The sequence below is a fragment of the Diorhabda carinulata genome, chromosome 4 (assembly GCF_026250575.1).
Source record: "Diorhabda carinulata isolate Delta chromosome 4, icDioCari1.1, whole genome shotgun sequence".
Taxonomy (NCBI): Eukaryota; Metazoa; Arthropoda; class Insecta; order Coleoptera; family Chrysomelidae; genus Diorhabda; species Diorhabda carinulata.
In genome coordinates, this window is record NC_079463.1 from 2380759 (window position 1) to 2388651 (window position 7893).

Consider the following 7893-nt stretch of genomic DNA (forward strand, 5'->3'; position numbering starts at 1 on the left):
ATTAGGAATAAATATATGAATATTCGTACAGGTTAGGATCGAGAATACTCGTGGTGTGTTCTACTAGATGGCACTCGATAAAAATATTTTGAATGCTTCTGGTTGCACGAAGATCTTTTAATTATAATTATTATGATTACTTCTACTAAGAAAAAATATTTTAACAATGTGGTAATGATACTTCCGATCAAATCAAATAGTGTTTAAAAATGTTTGAATAAATATAAGTTAATTATTGAAATATCACGCTTTTCACATGATGTTTGGAATTAAATTTTTTGTATAAATTATTTGTGAATGTAAATGGAATTAATATGTATTGAAATAACTTGAAAAACATACAAAAATCTATAATATAACAGAGAAACTTCACATTCAAGCGCGATGTAGATGCCTCCACAGTTTTTTTTTTGTTTCTAATTCTGTTATTTCCTTGCGTCATGATTTTTCTGTTTAATTCTTATTTATTCAGACTCGCGTTTTCAGAGAATTATCTTAATATTTTTTATAATGATAGAAGGATCTATGGCAATTATGTGTGAAACAAAATATCCATATTTTCAATGACATAATCGAGATTCAATATTGTTAATGTGCAGAATTATCTCTTCCTTCAACTTTTGAATTGTTTCTCGCGCAAAAGAGCCATTGTTTCGTTGGCTGTGTGGCAAGTGGCACCATCCTGTTGGAACCACATATCGTCCAGGTCCATATCCTCAGTTTCTGGCCACAAGAAGTTCGTTATAATCTCGCGATAGCGAACACCATTCACGGTAACTGCTTGGCCGCCCTCATTTTCGAAGAAGTACCCCGCCGGCCCATAAACCGCGCCAAACAGTCACTCTTTTTGGATGCATCGACTTTTCAACTATCGCTCGTGGATTCTCATTTGCCCAAATGCGGTAATTCTGCTTGTTAACTAATCCACTGAGGTGAAAGTGTGCCTGTGCCCTCACCATTCACTTCTGTCTGTTCTACCAACTTTTCGGCGTATTGTCGACGTTCGAAATGATCAGCAGGCTTCAGCTGTTCAGTCAATTGAACCTTGTAAGCGTGTAAATTAATTTCTTTATTCAAAATTCGCATCAGTGATGTTTAAGTGCCACATTATCGCGAACAACAGTAACGTTTTCCGCAGAACGAACGGGGCGGGCATGCACAGGTGTTTTCACGACTCCTACAGACCCGGTTTGCTGAAATTTGGGCACAATTCTTCCGATTGTGGACACATTTGGTCGATTATGCTGACCAAAAAAAGTGCACGAAATGCATTTTTGGAAAAGGCTTCAACAATCTTAACGCACTGCTCAATTGTGTATCTCTCCATGGTTGAATTTGTCAAACACGAAAGAAATGTCAGATTAATATCCTGCATTATAGTTGGACCACCTTTTACAACTCGCTGTTCAGTTCCCTAGTTCTAATAAAATCCAATTTCTTATTCGAATCATCCCATGTATGTAGCTTGGTTTTAATGAGATTCAAATACTATAACAGTATCAAAATTACATAGAAACTTTATGCAAAACTCTTCCTTAGATAACTAACCAAAAACTCGTACTAAAGAGACAGCAATTTTTAAAAAAAATTTATGAAAACCCCAATCGAACTTTCCATTTTATTCCATTCCCTTCTACAAATATCTTGCTGATGAAAAATTTCTTCATTTTTCTTAGTCTTCAATTTAATTTCGATGAAAGGCCGGTGGCGTTCAAAATATTATTCATCCCATTTAAGTACCAGTTCTTTAATTAAGGCCAAATACTATTTTCTTGAGGAATATTGTACAGCCGGGAACTTTTACAAATTGGCGCCCAGCTTTGATTCGAAAACATGAGAGTTCATTGTTTTAGTTAATCCATTTTTTTATTCGTTTACAACAGGAAATGGAATTCGATTCACATATCACAAAAAATGTATCGTTTATACAATTTCCCGAAAGAGAATCGTTTAATAATCAATTTCGTTCTAGGAAGGATGATACCCACCCCAAAAATCTGAATATATAAACGAATTCATTCCGAATAAAAAACTTCCCGACGCCATAAGTCAATCTAGAAAAAGTGACAGCCTAATACAAAAATTATTGTGCTCTAGTGCCCCAAAAAATTCCCAGTCAATTTACCGGGAAATAATAAAGGATTCCAACAGCAAATATCGGAGAACTTTGATTCTCGATCTGACTAACAGATATGTAATTAAATCGACCTCTAGTGAATAATTTTTTCGAGAATACGTCATCCGGTATTGAAAGCCGCCAAAGCGTTTATTAAATGAGAAAACCGCAAGCTCTTCTTTCCCGGATTTACGACGTTTCCCCCGTAATTCGTCATCGAGACCACCTGTACTAAAAAATGCATATGTTTGCAAACGTTTTCAAAAAGGATTATAATCAAAACTTTAAATAAAATGTTATTAACGAGACTAACAAAAGTAAATATTGCACTGAAGGTAAACTGTTTACCTTCAGTCTCTGAAGACGATAACTTGGTTATCGAAACGCACGCGAGACAGTGTAATTGTGATTGTAAACAGTGTATTCAGTTTTCAGAAATTCCTCTTTGCGCAGTTTCGAGGAATCCTTGTTGTCATCCTAGAAGATAAATCAGGCGTTGATCAGAACGTACTGAATTTCCCTTCAAAATCTCTTTAATTTTTACTATTTACTCTTTACCCTTCTTATAAAACAACCCCATATACACAATCTCTCTTCTTCTGTTATATCAAAAAGCCACCAACTTTGATTCATCACTCTCACCCTTCATCCATCCCATTTTAGAACCTCCAAAGTACTCCAAAGCAGATGACATATAACAAAAAATTGTCCAAACGGCACAGAGTGCTGCAACAGGACAAAAATCATATGAATTAACAACCAAAAAACTTGTTATTTGCAGCTTGTTGTTGGAAGTTTTAGTGTTGTACAATTTATTTCTTAAATAACCTAGAAATTCATTTAATATTCACGCGTTTTAGTATTTGAGATTATAATAAAACTAATATTATGTCTTTATAACTTTCAATTTCAAATATAGTAAAATAAATTGGTGATTGTTCTTTGACTGTCTTGTCTTCTTGTTGTCGTCCATTGCGGTCTCTAGACAATGAAAAACTTGATTGCGAAAAAGTGTCGATGATATAATCCACTTCTTCATCGTCATTATCGCTTTTTTGGACGTCATCACATTAAAGACGTTCATGATTAGAACCTTCAAAGCCATCAGGCTAAGAACTCATGGACTTCACTACGTATAAACAGTTTTTTATGTCAATATAATATTTTTCTAATAATGGTAAATTCAAAGTACCGCTTGTTTGTAGGTAATACCACTTTTCGTGACTGTTCAACCACATTCAATGAAGATGCTTATCAATAAGAAAAAAATAAACATTTTTGAAGGCGTGTCTGTGATTATTACCTTGGTAAAATATTTATTCTTAAAATGATTCCACTTCAATTTCTATCAAATATACCTCATTACATATTTCCTCACGAGGAGCTATTTTAAAAAATACCGAAATTAACTTATTAGTACTTTATTACTCTTCTTATAGTTCCATGATCGTTTACAGCATTTTTTTTTTGTAAACTTACGGGTATTGTATAAGTAATCAGGTCCGCCAAGCAACCTGATGTGTGTCTCGGTTTATGAATGAAATTTTAAGTATCAATGAACATATATTGAGATTAAGAGGGCGTACGACACACATATCGCCTACTTAAACTATTTCCTGTTACCATTAAAACATGTAATAATAACGATCTTTTGTTGTTACCTGTTGTTTACAATTATACTGAATTATCACAAGTTCCAAAACTATACACAAAAATAGCGTAGTAATAATGTGTGTAGAATAATTAAGAAGGTTGATAACCTTCTGTGTATTGGTTAAATAAGAAATTAACGAAGGCTAGGATTATAGAGAAAATTACGCTAATGAATAATTCGGTAGTGAATAAAAAAATTATGCTGTGACATAACAACAAATTTATGAATCCAAAATTGCGAAATCGGAACTTAGATTTCAGTATATTTTCAAAATTATACCTTCGAAGATTATGAATATGCAACATTTCGAACATTTCTTATAGTTTTTTTTATTTGAGTGAGTATTTTCAATAAATAATTACAATTACAATCTTTAAAATGGTGCAGATTGTTAACCATTGGGCATGAGCCGTCCCTGTCCTTCAGATAATAGTTTAGAATTATTTATTCCTTCAAACACACATGGACATACGTAATCTTAAAAATTCATGATATTCGAATGTATAATTTAGAAAATATACTTAGAATTAAGTTCTGATTTCGCAATTCAAAAGCCTATAACTCAGAAACGAAGAGTCATGTGATAAAATTGTCACTGCACTATTTTCACGTCATCTACTTACTCAGAACATCCTGCAGAGTTATAATAATATAATAATATTAATTTTATGCCATACTTTTGTTGCAGGATTCGCACTCGAACAAGCCTGTAAGGTAAGTTGTAATAATTTTGGACAAAACAACCTGATGCACATATTTTACGAATATAATGAATATAAATATAATTTTTTTTTATTTTTCAAACAAAATTTCTAATTCATTAAGCGTGAAAAGTGTGAAAAGTAAAATTAATAACACAAATTAATACTTGGTGATATCTTACGTTAACCTCGATTCGACTATTCTTCAAGTGTCCAAATATCTCTGAAAAACCAGATCCGCACCTACTACCTAATTTAGATGACATCCTGAGTGATGCAGAGGACTCAGAAACGTTTACTTCCCATAACGAATCTAACTCAAATTTTCAGTTGAGGTGGAACCTCAAGTTTGTTACAGATTGAGCTCAATGACCTAGTCAGATACTTTGGTAACTCATTTTCCTGGTACAGGCATCGAGATAAATAAATTTCATTAAAGGAGGGCAATCTGATGTTCGTGGGCTAAGGAAATGCTATAAAATCGAATATTATTGATTCTAACCTCAAAAAGTCTTGCTGCAAAATGGAAATTTGCATCTCTTCCAGTTGGATACTGGCTGTGTATAAATTTGAATGAGAAAAATCGTATTTGGTGGGTTTTAATAAATATCGTATCTTAAATCATATAATATATCATGTGTAACCAATCTCAAGCAGAAAGATTAAAAACAAATCTTGTTACCATCAATAACCATTTTGTTACAAAAAAACTTGGTAGTGTTCGTTGCGACCCTAAACTAAGCTATTTTTGGGAAACCGATAGTTGAATAGATTTTCAAAGATTTCTTATTTTGTGGCAAGTTTGAACTAGTTCCGGTTTTTCTTAGTGAGATCGTATTGCATGGATCATGGTATTAATTTGGTTTCAAGTTGGAAAAAGTACAAAAGAAGTACATGGAATGTATTTTTGAATTCTGGAGGACCATCCCTAAAATCCAGCGCGAGATTTTAGACATTTGACTGTTGCAACTGACTAAAACAGTCCCATAAACACATTCAAATGAATTTAAAAGATTATTGATAAAGTAATACTAGCAACGAAAAGGTTAAAATCCGTCCAAGCAGCAACTATGAATATGAAATAAGTCAATTAAGGGCAAGTTATTTATCCACAACGTCTTCTACTCTAGGTATTTCTTCTCCAGTTGCTTTTGGGTCTGCTATCATGTCTTTCCCTATTCTGACTACGTGTCGAAACCATCGAAAACATTGGAATATGTACAAAAACTGTAATCTGAAGTCTACTAGGAGGTACTGTAACTTTTTCGAAACTATTTGTGAAGAAAGAGATATAAATAATAGGTTTTAACAGCTTTCTATTTCTCAATCATTATTGACACTAAGAAAGCCAAAATTACAGTCCAAAATGCTTCGATTAACAAATTTCTTATATCCAGTCTCAATATTACACCAACTAACCTTTTCATTTTTCTATCGATTTTATTAAAACGAGGTCAGATTATTTGGTAAACAGCGAGAGTCCTTTAGGGTAGTAGAATAAGGAAAAACCATTGACTCGCTATTCTTAGAAAATTTTGTTCAGGAATTAATCCGACACAGTCTCTAAAATGAATAATACATTTTGTTAAATGTAAAGCGACAGTTTGAACCGTGATTTATAGTATTTCGAATTAAATTGAAATATGCAACGTAATTCAACTATGACGTATGTCCATCACAGATTTTTGTTAGATTTCGTGGAACGTAGATTTTCCGATTTGTTTTGAATTGTGCATCATCACATCACGAACACGTTTTTTCTATTCATATTTATATTATGAAAAATAATAAAATTCTATTTGTAAACTTACGGAAATTGGCTTAAGTTAGTCGTTTGTACAGGGCGTTTGTTTCCAAAAAAACATGCAAAATTCTGATTTACTACGATTGATTAGCTCCGAGTACTTACTGCGGTACTACGATAGGAATTGCGTGCGATTTAATAACTAGAAGACTGCGTTCAAGTGTTTTAAGATGAAGATGTTCGTTTTTGTGGAAAATTAAAGAACCACCATCATTCATAAGTGAAGATATGTCTCTTTGAACAATAGGTTAGTCGACCACTTCCACTAGGATAAAAACCATACTGCTTCTGATGGATAAGGACTATAAACTTATTATTAAGGAAGTGGTGATTGTGTTGTCGATAATTTTCTGTGGACAATTGTCAAATTAGTGACTGGAGATGACAATTTACCGTAAAATAAATTTCAATCGAAAGTTTTTTAAAATTAAACCAATTCATTTTACTTAAATTTATTCGTACCGTTACGAACTAGTATGTGAATTGAATAAACTTTCGCTTTTATCATTGTCAAGGTCATTTTTACGAGATCTAATCGATGCACCAAAAAGGTCACATCAGTTTCACGTACCGTTAACCTGACCTTATTTTTCTCGCGTATCGATTCTAATTCTCGAAAATACAGTGAATCATTAAACGGAAATATAAATTCTCGAAATTTAATTAGAATTGAAAATTCCATCCCTAGTTAAGTAGATATCTTCAAAGGCTTATTTGACAATTTTTTTTTTGTAAATTTGAATGAAATACGGAATGAGAAAGGATTCGATTAAGTCAAGATTGTATAGATATTTGGAGAAGTGGAGACAGAAGGCAGAAATATAAATTTATCGTTGTCTAATAACACTTTTTTTATTAAATAATCATACAAAAAGGAAACCCCTGTATTAAGTTGTAATCCATCGTTCAACAACCTCTTTGGGACTTTGGTAAAATCACACAAAACATCTCCTTTGGATGCAATTTGTTTGCCACGAATGGATCTTAATCAATAATAATGTGACGGTGCAAAGTCCGGACTAAATGCTGGATGTATTCTTCGATCTCGTTCGGTTTAACTTTCCCAGTATGTGAATTATCATTGTCTTATTGTAAGAGAACCCGATTAACTAAACCTGGATATTTCTGCGATAAAACCCAATACATTACTAGCTTTTAAGTACTCTTATTCATAATTTATAATTCCACGAGACATACAAGATTTTTCCGTTCGAATCGACCTCTCTTTGCGACGTGTTTGGACAAAAAAGGTTATCGGGGACAGATCTTTTTGTCGAAGAAGTCGGAAAGGGTTTAACCGAGGTAGCGAATACCAACACACACACATTGAGACGTCCGGACAAGCCTAAAGGCAAGGGTGTATAGCCAACAGGTTAACTCTCAACAAAAAAATGAGCCCTCCAGTCCTTTTTCGTATCCACTCACGATTTAACCGGAGTTTAATTTGGATTTGAGTGACAGGTTTTTGTCTGCAATCTATAGCTGTCAAACACAAACTAAAAGATCTACCTTTTGACCACAGTTGAATGAGAAATGACTGGGTTACCATCAATTATCAAAAACTACTGACCAGAGCAGAGCTAAAACTAACTAAAATAGAAAAACTGATCCACACTAA